The 20,604-nt window shown below is 38.3% G+C and overlaps 1 long non-coding RNA gene across 1 annotated transcript; it reads left to right on the forward strand.

Annotated features, from left to right (window-relative positions):
• Window positions 1–13,906: 13,906 nt before the first annotated feature.
• LOC116788904 lies at window positions 13,907–18,882 on the forward strand. The gene is made up of 3 exons (XR_004357795.1): window positions 13,907–14,239; window positions 16,384–16,639; window positions 18,667–18,882. It is a non-coding gene; the product is annotated as an uncharacterized LOC116788904 (long non-coding RNA).
• The last annotated feature ends 1,722 nt before the right edge of the window (window positions 18,883–20,604 follow it).

The raw sequence follows: 20,604 nt of genomic DNA on the forward strand, positions 1-20,604 counted from the left end.
GCTGTTATAAAATCATTGCCTAAACAGACTGAATTACTATTTATATATATAGATATTTGATAATATCTAGATCTAATACTACCTCTGTTCTCACAGCTGCTACCAAAGGTTCTCTTAGAATCAATGCTCATTAATCTCTATTTTGAGCCTGTGTTTAGTCAGAAACAATTTGTATCAATGGGTGCTTGAGATTATATTCCTTCAATACAACAGCAATATTTTTCTCTTTTCCTCCTGTTAAAGCTTCTACACTCTATAAATTATTCTATGAATCCATTTCTGCAGCTGTTCTTCTCAAGATTCATCTGTATTGAACAAAAGTTGCTTATGTCTAGTGGAAATACTTTATCTGATATACTCCTAAATTGCATGGTCTTTTTTTTCACAACATCATATTGGGACCTTACAGACATCAAAACACAACAACCTTGGTTTCCATCATTCCAAATCAATAAACTCCAGAATTTCTTGCTGTTATGTCCAGAACACATGCTTTAAAACAAGACTGTAATATCCAGTTCTGTACCTTTCCATTAAAAAGTGCTTCTAACGCTAAATGGTCCACACCAGGAAACCGGAAAGTAGGTTGTGCAACATAAAAGGAGTTGTCTCGTGTTCTGCATTAATGTGGGTGTACCTGTTTGCAACAGCAATATGTGGGTTGTTACTGCGTGTCAGAGTTGTTTGTAACTAGGTACAGTACAGGAGAGCAACTGGAAGATAGGTGAATATTATGCATAGTCAATTAGTTTCAAGGTTCAAATTGAAGTTCTGGTATACACAGCAGCAGCAGTGTTCTGTAACTGCCATCACCTCTTATCACTTTCATAGCTCGACCACAAGGTTTCAGACTTCTTTTGTAGCTTTAGAAAAAAAGCAAGATTTCTGAATTGCTTAAATTGTTTAATATATATTTTCCAGATTCTTTGACTTGCAGCTGGTATTTGCTATGGCTTTCCATGGTGCTAAAAGCAACCACCAGACACAATAAATTATTAATATGTGTGTTATTGGTACAATAGCATGGGCTTGAAGTTTGTCCTTACAATTTTAATGGTTCTTACAATTAATTCTATATTTAGAAGGATCATAAATAATGTTTTGTATTGTAATAGAGGAAAACTAAAGCAAAATTATTTGCTGAAATCTGTTTCACATTGTCATGTCTAGGTCTGCACAATGGTTTGGGGTAACAGAAAAAGGTTCTTCAAGGTTTCTTATCATTGTCTTTGCAAGATGATGGTTATGTCCCAGTCACTGTATCAGTTAAGAGCTCTGTCCTTAAGCTCTCCCTTTTCCAGGGTCCCAGAAAGGGATCAGCGGTGTCTGAATATTCTGAAATGCCTGTAGGATTTGGCTGTCTGATATTCATATTTCAGAACTTGTCTCCTCTTACCCAGAGCCACCCAAATATTAAGTGCATTTTCTGAATAAGTGCAATTTGGGGATGTATCTCTCCTGAAACTATTATTACTGGGAACTGTTGGCTTCACTGTTGCTCATTTGTCTATGAAAGGATTTGGTAATTCCAAAGAAGTGGTTGTTTCCCATTTTACACCTCCTTTCCCCACTCATTTTTAGAGGACCATGAGTAAAAACTTGACCAGGCCTTCATGACTATGTAAAACATGACTTCTGGAGTCTTTATGGTGGACAGCTTACAGTGCCTTTTTCTCTTCTGCCACCCAGCTCCGCCAGTAGATTCACAGGAGAATGTCACCAGCGTAACGCTGCCTCTTCAAGAGGTATGTGGTGAGACCACATGGCAGCTGGCCTTTATTCTTACCTAAAGTGTAGGAGAGGTCTCTTATTATAACCAGGTTCCACCTCTGAAAAATAGTTCTGTTGATGATAAAGTATTTGGCATTTCCTCTGACTCAAAAAGCAAAGTTAAAAAATACTGGTATCTTGCATTTTTCCTGTGTAGTTGCTATACTGGTACAGAAGAGGGCCTGATTTTAAAACACACACAGTCACAAGGAAATAGCTGCCACCCATAGTAAGTGACCACTGCAGAGAGGGATCTGCTAGGTAGAGATATAATTTTAGCTGATCAGAACTGGATGTGTTCTCTGAATGGACCTGTTTTAATTAGTGCTGGTACCATTAATCATCCTGCTTTGTAAGGAAGTCAGAGGCAGTAAGGTGGTCAGGGAGTACTTAGACCAGCCTAAACATGCCATTAGTTCCATGTCAGAACACCATAGATGCAGGCAGCAAGGGATTTAGAATTTTGTGACTACTCTTTATCCAGGCATTCTCATGAAATTGCTTTCCCTTGCCTGTGGTGCTGAGGATGAATAGGAAACCTGGAAATGTGCTAAGGCTTTGCTGACATATGGAATTCAAGCTTCTCTGAGAGTGGAGATGGATGGAGCAATTCCTGGTCACAGAAGGGATCTGTAAGTAACATTACTGTAGCCTGCCTAATTTCATTCTGATGGGTAGTCATGAGTCTCTTGCTGTGCAGATACTAGTATAATGTCTAAAAATTAGTACATGAAAGAGTCTACTTCAGCTATGTCCTAGGTTTTAAAGTTCTTAACTAAGGAAAAAAATTGGGTAGTTTGGAGACTACGCAAGTCAGTAGAAAAATTGAATGACCCCTGGAGCAACCCCATTTCTCTGCAGTATGGGGAACCTGACTTTAACATAAGTACTCTCTCATTCTTACAGCCACAGGAATCCAGGTAAAATCCAACCACAGTTAGAAGCACTTCTCTCTTATATCTCAGAAATAGGACAGGAATCAGAAAAATGGGTAGAATTACTTGTGACTATATTTTAGCGATCCTTACAAGTATACCATTTATGAATAAATATGTATCTTTTAAAAAGTTTGACTCTGTTGACTTGCACTTTCATAACTGGTTTGAAAAAATTATTGAAAAGCTGCAGTGTGGAATCCTGTACACTCACTATTGTTGCATTTTAAAACACCTCTGCGTGTGTGTTTTTGGAAGAAGAAAGTCCTACCAAATATTTTGGCACTTCTCTCTGAGAGACCTCAGTGCAGAGGGCCTTAGGCTGAGAATGTGCATTTACTGGCAGAACACCTCCCATACTCTCTGAAGGTACTATTGAGTTAGACAGGGTGCTTACTAATCATGTATTAGATTTTCAGCAAAGGCTCACATTTCCCTGACTGAAATTACTGATTTACTATGGCATTGTTTGGAAAGCTATACCACAAATTAGAGGTTTCTGTATTTCCAGATGCTAACCTAAATTGCAATTGCATGCATAGACTTTGCTTTTACAAACCAAATGTGAATGTCTTAAATTTCCCATAAATTATTTCCCAAGAAATATACCAGGAAATCAGGTAGGAACAGGTTTCTCGGTTTGTCATTTTAAATTTCTGAGTTGACTTCTGTGCTGTTCTAACAATTTCTTTTCAGCTTTTTAACCCAGCGTAATTCTGGCAATTATGAAGCTGTCTTGTCTCATTCATGTAAATCATTAAAACAGTGCCCTTTCCTGCCACTGGTGCAGTGGACATTCACCAGAGGTTTTCTTCCAATTACATGGCTCAGTGGGCCCTTCCTAATCTAAATACCCTCTCATTTTCTCATTTTTCCTTTGTTCTGAGTTGTCAGTATTGCTACTCAGTGAAGTCAAGCTGTATCAGGAATCATAATAGCTATTCCCAAAAGATTTTTCTGCTTTTTGATATGCTGAAATTGGAAAATCAATTGGTTTTAAAAGGGGATAACGGAGTGGGTTTGTGTGATTCTTCACCTCCTGGCAGGGATTCTGTGTGGCTGCAGTCTGATTTTTACGTAGCTATAAATGTAGTTACTCAGCAACACAGTCTGAGACTTACCCTCTAATTTTTGTCAGAGTTTATTGCTCACAATCACAGAGGAAGGTTTTGTTTTACTGGGCACGGTGCAAATAAAGCCCAGACTCCATTAATGTCCCCCTCCATGTCCTGCAAGTGAACAAGCAGTTGAGGAAGGGTTGAAAAAGCATCAGCTGTGAAACTAAATTGCTCACTAGTAAATGGGCTAAATTCTCCTCAATGTCAAACAATCAAAATGTTTGGGAAATATTTGTACAGTCCACATGTCAATGGGAGTTATTAATCTAGAACTAATAGCTCATCGGCTAATAGCTGAATAGCTCTCTGCTCTTTTTAAAAAGCTTCTCTTTCCTGGGTGACAGAGCACAGTGCATCACTTCTGACATCATTAAGGGCTGTGTCTGGAAGTGTTAGATTTCAGCAGAAGAATTCGTAACAAAAATAAAGGCGAACATCCTGAAAAAAAATTCCTTAATTCTGAATTTTTATTACTGAACTGCTTTTGAAATGGGGAGGGATGGGCACCTGCTTCTACAGTTGGACTTCTGAGGCATTAAACTGCCTTCTAGAAGGAACTGCTTACAGCCTTTCCATGAAGAATGGGGCCTTTTTATGCAACTGTTATAAGTCATAAGCTGTTGCACAGTTTTACTAAACACAGTCCTTCAGGGTACACAGTTAATTTTTTCAGCATGTTGATTGTGCCCCATTGCACAGGCTGTGTCTGGGCTCTCTGGATTACACAGCACTAAAAAGAGATCCAGCTTCAGATCTGCCTGCAGGATCACCTCTTGTTGATCAGTGTCCTAGACTGGCTTGTGCAGCATCTAGGACTTACTGCTGTTGTCTGCATCTCCAGGGCTCTATTTAAATCAGTTCTGTGTTATCTCTAAGTGTGGGACACATATATTATGTGCTGATTTGGCATAACTTGTCAAATCACTTTTCATGACCCATCCTCTTCAGGATAACAAAAATGCTCTGACTCATTCTGATGTCAGGAAATTCAAAATCAAATTTGCAGCATTATTCTCCGGGACTGGAGAGAAAACTTCAGTTTTCTTCACATGAGGTTAAAGATATAATTGAATTGTCTTACCCTGTAGAGTTGCTCTCTTTTTCTCTTTTTAATAGTTGACCAAAGTCAGCTGTCTACATAGAGTCCAAATGAAATGCTCACAAGTCCTTGACAAATGAACTTTATTATGGAGATGGAAACATGCCAGCAAGAAGTCAGGGTTAGCCAATATTAGTTTGTCCAAAGTGTTAGAGTCACCTTTACAACAGTTGGGATCTATGTCTTGGGCACTAAGAGGAAGGTGACTTCTTGAAAGAGAAGAGTGAGGACTTTGTACAGAGGCAGCCAATTATGCAGTTTGCTTGAAAATGAGCCAATCACTCATTTTAATGAAGTGAATTTCAACTTAGACATAAGTATGTCCTTGACATTTTTTAGTAGCAGTGACATTATCTGAGCAACTTGTTCTACGAGCAGTGTCAGACATACACAAGTACATCTACCTCTACAGGGAAAAAACACTAAGCAGGGTGACTTGCTTAGCAAAACCAGGAACAGTTTATTAGATATTGTCGAAATTCAGTTTTTCTCAGTTCTGAAGGTTGTGCAGAGTATTTAAGGCAAAGTTGCAACAGATAAATGCAAAACTACAAGTTTCAGAAACAGCTGTAAGAACTGATGATAAAGTAATAAACATTGTTTTTTTAATAACCACATTTTTTTCCCAAGATTTGCAGTATAAAGGACACCTGACAATATGATCACACTGGGACTTTGTTCATCAGTGTTATCTCTAGGAAGCCTCTGAAATTCATGATGTCAGCTCGTGAACACCATTTCTTTTCTCCTCTCTCTTTTTTTGTTGTTTTTGGTTTTTTTTTCCAATTTCACGTATTTGGAATATTCTTCCAATTTATAGATGTAATTTTAATTAGAAAAGAGGTATTTTTCTGAGAACTTCCAACTATTAATTCATTATAAAGCAGAAATCTCAGCAAAGTTAGTTTCATTGTACTAAGTTCTTTAAAAATATCCACTAAGGGACAGCTATAAGAACACATGCCAGGGTTTCAGGTGTATTTTAACATTCAACTCAGATTGAATATGCCAGGAAATAGGTATCTAAAATATATCTTAATCCACCTTGACAACCCATGAAAAGGTTAGGAGACCAGAAGAAAAGATTCACTAGCAGCATTTTACAGATAAGGGTTGGAGATAGAGAGTTCAGTGTTGTGCTGCCTCTTTTGAAACTATCTCAAAGACTTAGATGTATGGTGTATAGGTAACAGCATATCAGAATGGCTTTTTTCAACAGGAAATTCAGGTTTCAAAAAATGCGGGTTTCTTGGGAAACTGATTTTACATTCCCAATTATTTTTTTCATTAGGAAAGAAAGTGAGCCAGCTTTGGCTGTGACACGCTGGGATCTTTATTTGTTATGTTCTTTGGTGCCATAAAGTTCTTTGGTGCCATTTCATCTTGATTTAAGTAAGAAATTATTTTGACAATGAGAACAATCATTCACTGGAACAACTTCCCCAGGGACTTGGTAGAGTTCCATCACTGGAGGTTTTCAAGATGCAATTGAATGGGGTACCAGATAATCTCATCTAGGCTCCCTTTTCAACAAACTGTTGGACCAGATGATATTTCAAGGTCTCTATCAACCTGGGCTGTTCTACGATAAACAACAAACTTTATTCATAAGTATATATATATCAGTCCATCCTTAGAAGAGCTGGACATGCTGCAACATCTCACACCTTCCTCTGATTTACGGCTTTCATTTGTTTGGGACAGCTTATATTTATTTTTTCTAGTTTCAATTCTGGTTTGTTTTTGCTAGTTCAATAGCTGTTCTCTCTCCCTGTTGTTTAAACTTTGCAATATTTACACCATTTAATAACAATATCTCTTAGTGTTTTCTAGGTGTAATGTAGTCTTTTTACATTCTCTGATCATTCAGGCTTTTAAAATTTGCAACATTTTAGAGCAAACTGATTTCACATGAATCAGAAGATTTTTTTAAATTCAAAATTAAATATGTCATATCAACTCAGTTTAAAATACCTAGCTGCATTTGACTGGCATTTCATTTACCTATGGAAGGGATTTTTTTCAAATTCAAAGTCTCTCCTCTAAGCTGAGGTTTCAGATGAAAATTAAATATTCCTGTAATTAATTGCAGGTATCTTCAAACCAAATGGTGTTTCATCACTAGAGGCACATGTTTCTGCATGTGTTGTGGAAAAAAACCACTTTGACCAGGATGAAGGTAAGGAAAAGGAGAAGCATAATTTGGGTTGGAAAGGATTTTCAAAGGTTATCTAGTCCAACTCCCCTGCAGTGGCAGGGCCCTGTCCAACCTGATCTTGAGTGTTTCCAGGGATGGGGCATCTACAACATCTCTAGATAACCTTCTCCAGAATAGAAAAAATAGCCATTACTTTTCACCTTCAGGTTATAAGTTTGTTCCCAACATTTGGACTATTTTGACAAAGATAATTTTTTTCCCGCATGGAGGGTTTCTTGTACAGTGGAATCTGTGGACTAGTTTTCCTGTGCAACACATTATTTTGCTTGATGTTCACCTAAGCTACTGGACACAGTTTTCACCTCTTTTCTTCCTCTGAAGACTCTGCCAGAGTCTTATGCTTCTTATAAACTCTTACACAGCAGAAAATATAACTACTACAGCCTATTTATTATGTTTAACCCATGTAATTCCTCTAATGACTTCTCTAGAGGTAAGTGTGGAATGAATGAACTTACAAAGATAGGAAACCACACTTCACTTGAGTACGTGTTCTTCATTTTAGGCCTGTGTCACATCACAGAAAACTTACAGACCCACAGGTTTACACATGTTCTATGGCCAGTGGGGTCATACCTAGGGAGGTTATGACAATATCAGTGTTTCAGGAAGTGTATCATCTTTTTAAACAAGATAGCTAAAGACAGTCAGCCTCAGCAGGGATGTTTCTAAAGCTAAAAAATTCTGTGTGCTGCTGATTTTACTTACCCCTATCTCAAAATGGATGCAACTAGCTGTGACACCGAGGGGAACATATCTTCCCTTTCACCCTGCCAAGCAGCCCATTGCATTGTAAGATGACCCAAATGGAAAGCTTCTTATTTCCCAATCAAATTTTCCCGTGGAATAGCAACTCTGACCTTGTTCTTCTCAAAAAAGGGATATTATTTTTTTGAAACAAGTATGGAAAGGTTGGTGGACTAGCTCTGGGATGGAAAACCTGTTTCCAGCTTCTTTCCAGTACAAATGAGCTTCCAGATTTACATGGTAGAAAGCCCATCCCCAAAGAGCAAGATTTCCAAGGTTTCCCGTGCAGCAGAAAATTTGCCTGGTTTGCATTTGAGGAGCCAGAGATAAAGAATTCTGATTCAGTCTTGCTTGGTCTCCATTTTCCAGAGAAGACAATCAGAAAATATTAGTGTCATGTTGAAAAATCATGTTTCCATCTCATTGCACTCTACTGTAATTAATGAGGTAGAAAATTCTAGCATAAATGAGATGACTTGCCCAAGCCAAATGGCCACTTTTCTGCCAATTCTTTCCCACCACCTGACTGATGGAAACCCACCCTTCGGAAGCCTTTATCTGAGCACCTCCCACTTGATGATGGGACCAAGCCTGAGATATACTGCACATTTAACTCCATTGTGGTAGTTCATATATCTTAATAGGACACTTAGATTGCTCTAGTTTGACAATTAAAAAGCAGAGGTAGGAAAAGCTAGTGCAAATTTGGAAGACTAAGCAATTTCTCTGAAGTCAAATCAAGTTGATATTGCCTTCAAACACACAGAATAGCATATTGTACAAATTGAAAGTAATTTATCTGAAATCTGCATGTAGAAAAACATGAGATACTGGTAATAAAAAAAATAAATCTTAGGTATCAAATTCTTTCATTGCTCACAAAAATCCATGAGTAGTAGTTTTTAAGCATTTGACCAACATTAAAACTAATTTACAGTAATATCTGAAAATTTATCAGTAAAACTCACTTCAAATATTCAGTATTTCTAAATCAGTAATTGTAATTTATGTTTCATAAACTTAGGAATTGTCCCCTTCCTACTCACTTAGCTGATCAGCCTATATAAGTGAATAATCGTGATAACATATAATTGTATCCATTTACCTTTTTTTTCTAAAAAAAAATTCTTATGAAGAAAACCTTACTTATATGAGGATTCTCCTTCGAGGTGAACAATATTAGTCAGAAATGTCTTCAAAGGATGCTTGATCTTTATTTGAATCAACATTCCTAAACACATTTTTGTACAATATTATTATTTACATACCAGAATAAGTTTCAGGGTTGATTAATATGCAGTACCTGAGTTATAATGCCATTTCATTGTCAATTTGAATTTACTGGCTACTGAGTTTTCCACTGGGAATATATTTTGCCTTTTAATTAGATCTTTAATATAGGGAATAGAACAGTCTGGTAGAATACAGTCAGAATTAGCAAAAGTAAACACATCACATGTCCTAGTTTCTGATAAAAAGAGAACTATCAGAAATGTGATTTAATTTGCTACATGTGCATGACAAACTATGGATCAGAAAACTATGTCTGCTTCTTGTGGTCTATACCATATATGTTTTCATTCACTTTAACTTTGGGGGTTTTTTTCAGAAGGGCAAACTAGCAAACATCTTTTGATCACCTGGGAAGGGCTTGTAGTAGCCATCTGACAATTTAAAATGTAATTGTTTTCCTGGAATATCTTTCCCAGGTGTACTGCAAAATAGCTTTTTTTTTTAATCTTTTGCTGTAAGAGGATTTCAAGGCCTTGAATGACCAAGGTATGGTGTGCCACTAGCATCTATGATTGGAATAGAACAGAATGGCACAGGCACCTGTGGGAAAGATGTTATGAAGGCTTTGGGTGCTTATCTGAGGCAGCTAATAGAAGAATGTAATCATCATAGGCACCTTCTGTAGTCAAAAGAGAGAAAGACAGAAGCCTTCCCAGTTGCTGAACCAACCACTACGCTATATGTGTCTATTGTGCTGCATGTTTTGCTCCAAAGCAATCCATGTCCTTCACTATTACGCTGGCTGTGAATTTCGCTTTTATTAAAAATTAAATTTGCCTTGGAATCAGCTGGTATTCTACAGAAACCTTGCAAGGGATATGGCCATTAGGCACTGAGAACAGAGGCAGTTGCCAATGAGAGTCACAAGATGATTTTCCAAAGGCACTGCTGAGGTTTGCCACTACTCTCTGATGGCCAAACACTGCAGAAGCTGTTATGAGAGTGAAATTTGCTTAGTGCTACACTACTAGAGCACAAATGCTGTTTCTTCTCATCAACATCAGAACAGGAAAATAAAGCAGAGAGTCATGCACAAGTTGCAGTGTAGGCTATTATAAAGGCCTTTGTATTTTTACTGCTAATAATGAAACACTGCTCTTCATAGAAATGCCTCATCAACCTATTATCCTAGGGAAGGGGTAAGTTCATGTAACTCAGAAATTATGTTATTTCAATAATAGCTGGGAATGTTTGAATGAAAACATTTTAATGCTGCAGACAGAAACGCCTTGACAACAATCACTAATGCAGTCTTCACTGTATTAAGCCAAAAGCTATGCTGGAAAATGAATATGCTCCATATGCTGCTAGGCACACCCAGAGCCACAAGCAGCAATCTTTATTTGAAGCAGGTTTTAAGGGTGACATTTATAAAACCAAAAATAACATTTAACTCAACATTTAATTAAAAAAAATTCAGCATATTTTGCAGATAAGTCAGGGCTTTTGCCTTTTTTTTTAAAAAAATACAAAACTGGGGTCTTTTTGACCCAGATGACGCAAGTTCTATTTCTATGGCTAGTATTTTTATTTTACACGTTTATAGTCCTGCACAGGTCTTCTTCATGTCTCTGGAATTCTAAGTAGCAGTATCTCTAAAACCAAAAATTAATAATGAAGAAGAAAATTTGAAATACTTCAGTTTCAATTTCACTCTCTGGGACTCAGTCTCTTTCTTTTATCCTCATTTACACCGTTCTTTATCTTCCCTTTATACTTGTGTTTATTTCTGTCAAAAAATGGATTTTGGAGTTTACTTTAAGGATGCTGGAATATGCAGACAGATCTTCACTGTTCCATAGCTCAAACTGGTCCATGGTTTCATTACAAACTTTCCTGTTAATGTGGCATGCCTAGGACCCAGTTTTTCTCTCCCATTTACCCATGTTCTTCCTAACAACAATAGAGCTTTGGAATTCTGTGTATGCACCTGGTTACAGGCAAATCCTGTTGTATTTTACAATCTACTCTTCAGTGTGCACATATGTAAAGCTGATGCTTTTTTAGGAATAAAATGGTCTAGTTTCTGTGATGAATAGGAAACTGTAAGGGCTACAATAGTATTTTAGTTAAAAAGGGTTATGCTACTTACTATCAAACTTAACACTAAATGGTGTATGTTTATGCTCAGTTGAGATATATTTTTCTGGATTGGCCAGAGAAGGCATGTTGGCATGAGCCAGAAATTTTATACTGCAGCTCTAGATTTGTTGTTCCAGGCAGTCATAGCCAGCTGAAAGCAAATAATGTCCTCATCTCCATACCCTCCAGGCAGGAGTCGTCTGTCTTTCCTGGAAAATGGTACAATATGTTTGCTACCAGAAGAAGCAAAACCTCCTAGTAAGTAAATAGGAATTTGCTACATTAGATGAATATTTATTTTTATGTCCAAACACAATGATCAAGAACTAATTTTTTAACCCCTGCAAGATCGTGTATGTGCAAATAAATGTTAAATGACAGTGTTGTGAAGCTAGTGAATCTAGTTTTCTCTGCTAGCAAAAGATTCAGAGTTTTCTTATTTCCAGTTTAAAGTGTGACTCATGTGGCTACATACATCAGTGCAGAGCTTTTGATCTTAATACATAGGTTGATAGTGTGAGGACTGGAATCAAACTCAGCTTTACATCACAAGCTACAGAGCTACGTGTCTGTGTTTGTACCATGCTGTCTACCTACAGTAGTAATCACAGAATCATAGAATATGCTGAGTGGAAGGGACCCACAAGGATCAGAGTCCAGCTCCTAGCCCTGCACAAGACCATCCCAAAGAGTCACACCATGTGCCCCAGAGTACCATCCAAATGCTTCTCGAACTCTGTCAGGCTTGCTGCTGTGACCACTTCCCTGGGGAGCCTCTTCCAGTGCCCAACCACCCTCTGGGTGAAGAACCTTTTCCTAATATCCAACCTAAACCTCCCCTGACACGACTTCAGGCCATTCTCTTGGGTCCTGTCACTGGTCACCACAGAGAAGAGATCAGTATCTGTCCCTCCTCTTCCCCTCATGAGGAAGTTGTAGACTGTGATGAGGTCTCCCCTCAGTCTCCTCCAGGCTGAACAGAACAAGTGACCTCAGCCACTCCTTACACGACTTCCCCTCAAGGCCCTTCACCATCTTCACTACCCTCCTTTGGACTCTCCCTAAGAGCTTAATGTCTTTCTTATATTGGAGTGCCCAAAGCTGCACATAATATTCCAGGTGAGGCTGCACCAGTACAGAGCAGAGCAGAACAATCCTCTCCCTTGACTACCTGGTGATGCTTTGCCTGATGCCCCCCAGGACATGGTTGGCCCTCCTGGCTGTCAGGGTACTGCTGACTCATATTCAACTTGCCATTGACCAGGACCCCCAGGTCCCTTTTCTGTGGCATGGCTTTCCAGCATCTCATTCCCCAGTCTGTACTACATCTGGGGTTGCCCCATCCCAGGTGTAGAATCAGGCACTTCTCCTTGTTGAAATTCACATGGTTCATGATTGCCCCGCCCTCTAATTTATTGAGGTCTCTCTGCAGGGCCTCCCTGCCTTGGAGGGAGTCAACAGCTCCTCCCAGTTTTGTGTCAGCTCCAAACTTGCTTAGTATCCCTTCCAGTCCTGCATCCAAGTCATTTAGGAAGAAGTTGAAGAGCACAGGGCCCAAGATGGAGCCCTGTGGAATCCCACTAGTGACAGGTCACCAGTCTGATGTTACCCTATTCACTGTTACCCTCTGTGCTCAACCCATGTGAGCCAATTGCTCACCCACCACATGATGTGTTTATCCAGCTGTGTGCTGGACATTTTGTCCAGAAGGGTACTGTGAATGACAGTATCAAAAGCTTTACTGAAATCCAAAAAGGTTACATCAACTGGCTACCCTTGCTCAACTGGATGTGTTATCTGAAAGACAACACAGTCATTGGTCACAGCCAGCATGGCTTCATGAGAGGAAAGTCCTGCTTATCCACACCATAACTGAGGAAGCTTAAACTAGTGCCCTAATAAAATTGGGCTGAAAGGATCTTTTTGCTCTTCCTTACCCGCTACTGAGCCTGCTGCCTCTATTCGCTGCTCCCAGATGGCCAGAAAGGATCCCTTCCTGCTCAAACTGCCATGCCATGCCCTCACTGATGTGCCATGACCCTGTTCACCCAGCTCCGGGTCACTCATGCTCCCTGGAGCCATTTAAAATTCCCCCAATTGCCCTCAGCATTGCTCCTTCCATACCTGCTTGTCTGCCAAGGGTTTCCAGCTCCTCACAAAACTGCTGCTTGGTGCTCCTTCACCAACCAAGGCCTTACTGGAGTTATGTAGAGGTAGATAATTTTTACATGGAAGAATGATGGATTTTTTTGGCAATTTACACAAAGTATTGTATTTAGAAAAGAAATAAAGCCTGTGTTAGATTTAAGCAAGATATTGTAATGTAGAATAAATTTTATGAGCTTTTTCAGCAGGACAAGCTGTGCTGAACTAAAATGGGAGATGTGGAGGATGAATTGCAACGAGGTAGGTGCGAATGTGAGAGCTTTCAGCTTACAGAAGAGTCACTCAAGCACAAGCACTGCTTCACATCCAGCGCTCTGTGTCACATGATGAGTTTGCCGTCCTGCCTCAAAGCAGCTGTGGTCACGCAGCGCGTATGTACCGCCTTGCTCCCCTGAGAGTGACGGGGCGATTTTTTAGCATGTATTAACTAGTTCTCTCAAGAATGAGGTTGCCGTCTGGATCTCAGTAAGTAGTACTTCTAGGCAAACCCCTCTTACACTGCTGGGAACCAAGCCCTGAAGAAACAAATGCCTTCTTAATTGTCTTTCTTGAGGTGGTGACACCAAATACATTTGAAAGAAGGATTTAAGTGAAGTGACAAGTGGCTGGTTCTTGTCTAACCTATTACTTTTAAGCACTACAGGTGTTTTATGATTGGAAAGCTTTAGAATTTACTTCCTGGAGAGCTCCCAATGGCAATCAGTACGAAAGTAAAAACCACAGAAATTGTCTCTCCTGAGAGCCCAACACGAAGGAGAAATATGCACTGAAGTCTACTGGTGTGAGACCACAGCAAGAAAGAGTGAACAAGGTAAATATTCATGTTCTGTCTATCATTTCTTTCAGCAAGCTATTATTTCCCTTTAGCAAAAAGTTGCATTCAGATGCAAAAAGCAAAAGCAGAATCTGTCCTTAAAATGCTATCAAAATTTGAATGAAGCTTCCATTCAGCCACAGCAAAAAAGGTAACCTTATGACATTAGGAATGGATTCTTTCTGTGTCCCAACCAAATACAAAATAAATTTATTAGAGTGTTGTTAAAATGAGAGTGCAGAGGAAAAATTATGACTATACACCAGATTAATCTCAGTTTCTAGTGCAGACATTTCTAAGTACTGTGAAATTAAGTTATGGAAGACTAAAATGTTGCTTGAATGATAAATAATACATGCTTCAAATATCCTGCATGCATGTTTCATCACACAAACAACATGCTGTTGAGATTTCAAATTAAACTGATTATCCCATTTTTTCTCTTTACACTCCATCTTCAGTACAAATTAATTAGTTTTACCTTGCTTGCCCTTTTGCTAAGAGCTTTGAATGGAGAGTTCTGTGCTTAATGTCTGGATGTAAAGTGTTATGGTGATTGAGACTGTATTTCCAAATTTTTTAGAGGTACTGTTATGATATGTTAACATGATATTAAAATATCATTTAACTAGACTAAACCTTGCCCATTATTTAGAACCCTGTAAAATTGAATTTTTTCATCTGGAATCAAGTTTTATGTTCCCATAACAAACCCAAATATTTTACATCCATCCATTGCATCCTCTGTAAGGGTACTCCTGAAACCTTTATAATGATGGCATTATGGTCACATCAAGTAAACTCTAAACTGTGAATGGAGGTATATGTAAAAGTAATTTGTAGTCCCTAAAATAGAGTATGTTTGCTAGAGAAAAACGTTTTTGAGAAACATGATTTTTAAAATCAGGTGAAATGTTGAATTTTTTCAGCCATGTAGGTGTTCTGCAGATACAAGATGTCTTACTTTTATGCCAGTAATTGTCTATCTGGAGCCACACATTTCCTTTATGTACACAACATGAAAGTGCTGCTTCTTTTTATCTAAGTCACCGTTTATGTTCCTGGTCATATTAAAACTACAAATAGAATCAATCATGCTCCTGATGAGAGGAAATGGGGTGGTGATAATTACATCTCCACTGAATTTCTGTTGCTGTTCTAGAGAGGAGAGAAATTGAGTGACAATCTCAGTTGTAACAATGCACGGAGAAAATAAATGCAGCTGACATTACCCACAACAAATGTACTGTGCTCAACATAATGGATGGGATTTAAACACTTTCTAGCATATTAGTTAGAACTTGTCACAATTTCTTTCCCAGATAGCTGCGTTAGGCTTATGACACGGTCATATGGTATTTAATGGACATAAATATGTGTTGGAAAGGAGTGTCAGGCACTTAATGCATCTACAAATCTGTCAGTGTAAGCAGATTTCAGATTTATCTAATCTGAAATATCTAAGTCCAGGGAGAATCATTGTTTTGGGAAGATATTCACATTTTAAGATATATGAGATGCCTGCCTTTCCCTTTAAGCAGAGTGTATTGAGGTGAAAAGTTATCATATGCATGTCTTTCACAGTCTTGCTGCTCACATACTGCCTTAAAGCAAAAGTGAATGTGAACTTAACACTGCTTTCTGGAGACAGTGAAATGTGCCTTCATACGTTCTTAGACACTTTTTAATATTCTTCACCTGATTTTAAAGCTACAAAATCTATTTAGAATACAAGTGTATGCCTGCTTCCCAGGGAAGATTCTGGTGATAAGTAACAAATGAGGAATTGATGATGGATTCAACAAATTTACAGATAATACAGTCATGTAATGAGTAAGTTGGAACTGCTTTATTTACATTTGACTTTAATTTTAATGAATTAAGCCCTATAGCACATAAATGTTAGTTCTGTGTAAAGAGTAAGAAGAAACACAAATTAAAAAAGCAAGCAAAGCATTTCACCACCTTGATAATCACAGGTTAATGGTAAGGAATACTCATATTACTATGGATTTCCTCCTAGGTTTCAGTTTCATGGCTGACTTTTCACCTTCTGCCTTTACTGTAGTCTTGGCCTTAGTCCAGAGGTCCTGTTTTCCTTGAAGTACTTTTTGGATATTTATGTTTTTCCTTCTCTGTAGGGATGTTAAGAAATTTACATTTTCCTGAATGGACAGAGATGGCAGCTCACCATGTACCAGAAAGACACTGAGAATTTGTGATTTGATTAACTGTAGACAGAAGCTAGAAGAGGTGAGAAAGAAGGAAATGAGTGTTGCAGAATCTGAGAGAAGAAGATGTGAAAGATACGAAGAAGAAAAGAGTACTCAGGGAAGAGAAAAGTATCCTTCAGAATCGTGACTCAGAAGACACCTAAGCCAGTGCTAATCTTTCCAAGTATGGCAAGTAGGAAGTAATTTAATGAAATGGAGGGTTGCAGTAGAACTTTTGTTTTGTATGCACTGGTCTTAAGTGCCTATGCACTTACCACTCTATGCAAAACAAGATGGGCTTTTGGACCCAGGCATTAGATTTATTTAAAAGGCTTTATTCATATGATTGACTGAAAGCTGGCTGATAATCTTTGGCGCATTGATTAGTCAAATCTTCTCTAATTTCTCTGTATGCCTCTATGCTGGATACCAAAATACCCTACATATGAAGTTTCAGGTGGTTTAGAAGGAAATACTTAGTGCTCTAGGCCCTTATCTGGATTTGTGTCTTCAGTGTTTCACTCTGTTCTCACCAGTACTGTGATGATAGTACAGCTGAAAAATACGTGGCTGGTTTTGCTACACAAACAACGAACATTAACTACAGTAGACTGAAACATATAAAAGAGGCATAAAATGCATCAACATTTTCTACATGTTGAATTCTTAATGCTGGCAAAAGTAGAAAACGAGAAGTGTCAGCACTGCCATCTGTCATCCCCCGGCTCTAGTGAGCAATACTGACATTTTTCTGGATGCCAGTTCCTATTTCCCTATATTCCCATACAGTAAGGAAATGGTAAAGCTACACAGTCTAAGGGAAAAAAAATGCATGTTCACTGGAAGATGTCTTCTCACCTGCTTCTTGTCCAGCTACTTCAAGGATGAAAGCTCTCAAGTACACCAATCTCATTTGCTTTCTGAAAGTTATATTCTGTAATGATAGTCTTGATCAGTCTCACACAATGACAAGATAGAGCACCACCAAACTCAGTTTAGCAGATTTTTCTGATTACGATGCAGGACCGTACGAACTGGCAAAAAAGTGAAATATTTAAAAGGGCAAGAAAGTTCATTAAATGAATCTGCATTTGTTTGTTTGTTTGTTTTAAAGTTACAGGAAGGAGATGAGTTTCTGTATGTAAGTGCAAACTTGTATTATTTTAGTGACTTTGGTAAAGCTGTTGTCAGTTGTAAAGTCAAAATTAGCAGCTACACTTGGAAAGACATTTATGCATCTGGATCCTGTTAAGGAAAAAGAAGATGCCTAAGTGCTCTTAATCTGTTCTTTGGGCTTTAAAAACTGAATTATCTCTGAATAGGTAGTGCCTTTTCAAAGTACTTTTACTTTCATGAAGTGGATCCAGTACAAAGCAGTGGAAAAGCAAATTTTGAAAATCAGTATTGCAAACTGCAAGTATTAGCTTTAAGGGTTTTCCTCTAATTTAGAGACCTTTAGGATAGTGATATTTCTTTGTCTTTAAAGGGAAAAAGAATGCCAACATCTGTCAGGATTAAAACAAACTTATTTTTATTATCATTTTTCATAAAAAACATATTTAGCAATCCTTTTTTCGTTTTCTTGCCTGCAGTTTTTGATAGTCACAAGGAGAGGAGATGATATAGACTTATACATACACACACATGCACACTGCTTGTCAAACAGGCCTCTCTACTGTGTTCATTGATATAGTGCTGGTTTCTCTATTTTCCAGTTGTCTTAATGGTCTAAATGTATGTGCTATGTCAAGGAGTACTTTGATTCCTCTGTACTTTTGATAAATTACAGCTCCTTTCTCAACCCTGCACAATAAGTGATGCAAGTAGTTAAGAGTCTGATTTACTTCCCAGCTCTCATCCCCTTCCACCCCACAAACCAGCCTTCGGATTTTCCAGCATCGTTCACATGAGAAACCGCCATTCTAGAAAGTAATTGGAAAAAGTCTAGCTAAAAACAATCCAACAAAGCAGACAGTCTGCACACATAAATCTCATTAGAGGTACTCCAGGCTGTGCCATAATGGCCTGGAAATCACTAATACACAATTCTAACTCTGGTTGAGGAGAAACTAATGTAAAGATGCATTTTATTTGGTTTTAAATGCAGTTTTGTTAGTGAAAGTCAGTTGGGGCTTTCAAAGAAATAACTGCGAAGTCTTTCTAGTTGCTAGCAATTATAATTACTTATTATTTCCTTTTCTCTTTCTATAGAACCTTACATGACCTGAAGAACTCACAAAAGCTTTCAAAAGTCATGAATGAAGACTAACGTGTACATTACAGTTTAGAAACATGGAATTGAGACTGAAGGACTTGATGAGGATGACATTACAAATGGTAGATCTGAAAGTGAAACTCAGATCCTTAGATACCAGTTCTTGTGTTTTAATCTGTCCCAAATTGCAGTGCTATTTTCAAGAATCTACATTATAGCACCATTCAACAGCACGTTGATATAATAAGACAATTTCTAAATGCTCTCAGCTTAGTGGCAGATTTTGCTGTGAGTTCATGATGATTCTCGAGTGGTTCTAGTGGAGGGCTGCAAAGATGATTAAGGGACTGGAACACCTCTCTGACAAGTAAAGGCTGAGACAGTTGGGCCTGTTCAGCCTTGAGAAGTGACAAAGGAGAGAGGACCTCATCAATGTCTATGAGTTTCTGAAGGGAGGGCACCGAGAGGATGGAGTCCAGTTCTTCTCCATGGCACCAACAGGAGATGCTACAGGCAGAAACTGATACATGGGAAATTCCATCTGAATATGGAGAAGACCTTTACAGTGCGAGTGACCAGGCACTGGAACAGATTGCCTAGAGAGGTTGTGTAGGCTCCCTCACTTGAGATATTCAAGAACTGTCTGTATGCAATCCCGTGCCATGTCCTCTAAGATGACCCTGTTTGAGCAAGGAGACTGAACCAAATGACCCACTGTAATCTCTTCCAACCTTGCCTATTCTGTGATTCTATGATTCTCACACAGGGTAGGGTTCATTACATCTAGCTTTTTCCTTATCAAAATTACATGCTTAGTCTAAGCTGGTTGTCCAAGTTACTTTTCTGTTCAGTGAAGAGCAAACATTTCCGGGTAGTGGCTCACCCTAGTCTGAGATAAATATCCATGCTGATGTGCTGACTCACTCTATGGAGTAGCTATCCTGACTGCAGTCTGGACTGCAGACTTGCAGACTGGAGTCCTGAAGGCATTCCTGTCCAAAATAAAAATTTAGTAGACAATGTTTTAGTTATGTCTAACACTCTGTACTTTCCACAGAGGCAGGTTACTGTTCAGCATTTTGAAAGAAAGCTGCTAGATTACAAACACAGTTCAAATTTCTGCAGGAAAGAAACATCCTGGGCTATGTTTGATTAACTTTAAAAATTAATTTCATTGTGTTAAGGGTAAGAAGTGGTACAACAAAACTGAGTGCCTCCAAATGAGAATTAATGTAGATTCCCAAAGATGTAGTGGGAGTAATTGCTACAGTAAGGAAACTGTCATGTCCAGTTTTCATAAATCTGTCTGTGAGTGACATCCCAGTTAGAAATGTCTTTCAGCATAGTACATAGCAGAAAAAAACCTAAGTGAGATTTTTGTCTGGAGAGGCTTTCTGATTATTACCAATTTTTTGGAAGGTTTATGAGGACATGTATTAACCCACAGTATGTCAGCCTTCCCATCAATGACCCTTTGATTTGTTCTTTTTTTCCCTTTACCTTTTGAAATGATGTATTCTCCATATACTACAATTGCCTCTCAAATTCATGTTTACAAATTCATGTAAGGTTATTATTTAAACTTAAGGGTTTTCAAATTTACTTAAAATTTAGCCTAGAAGACTTAGAATCAAAGAAATTAATCTTAAGGAAAAAGTTATCAAGAAGGAGGTCATTATCATTCTTTCTATCTTGCTTTGCAGCTTTCCGCTTAAACTTTGACCTGCTGGACCCATGATCCATATAGAAATGTACAGTAATCTAATTTCTTTTGAAACCAATGACATGAGGTGTTTTAATATCTTTTAAGATCCTGTCCTCTAACACTATGCAATGCTTATTGGCTGTTGTTTGCTGAAGGCAAACCAACCTCTTCCCCTGTAATTTTCTGTGTCTTGGTGTGCTGTAATACAACTGCTTTCACAGTCTGCCAT

The sequence above is a fragment of the Chiroxiphia lanceolata genome, chromosome 6 (genome assembly GCF_009829145.1).
Source record: "Chiroxiphia lanceolata isolate bChiLan1 chromosome 6, bChiLan1.pri, whole genome shotgun sequence".
NCBI lineage: Eukaryota > Metazoa > Chordata > Aves > Passeriformes > Pipridae > Chiroxiphia > Chiroxiphia lanceolata.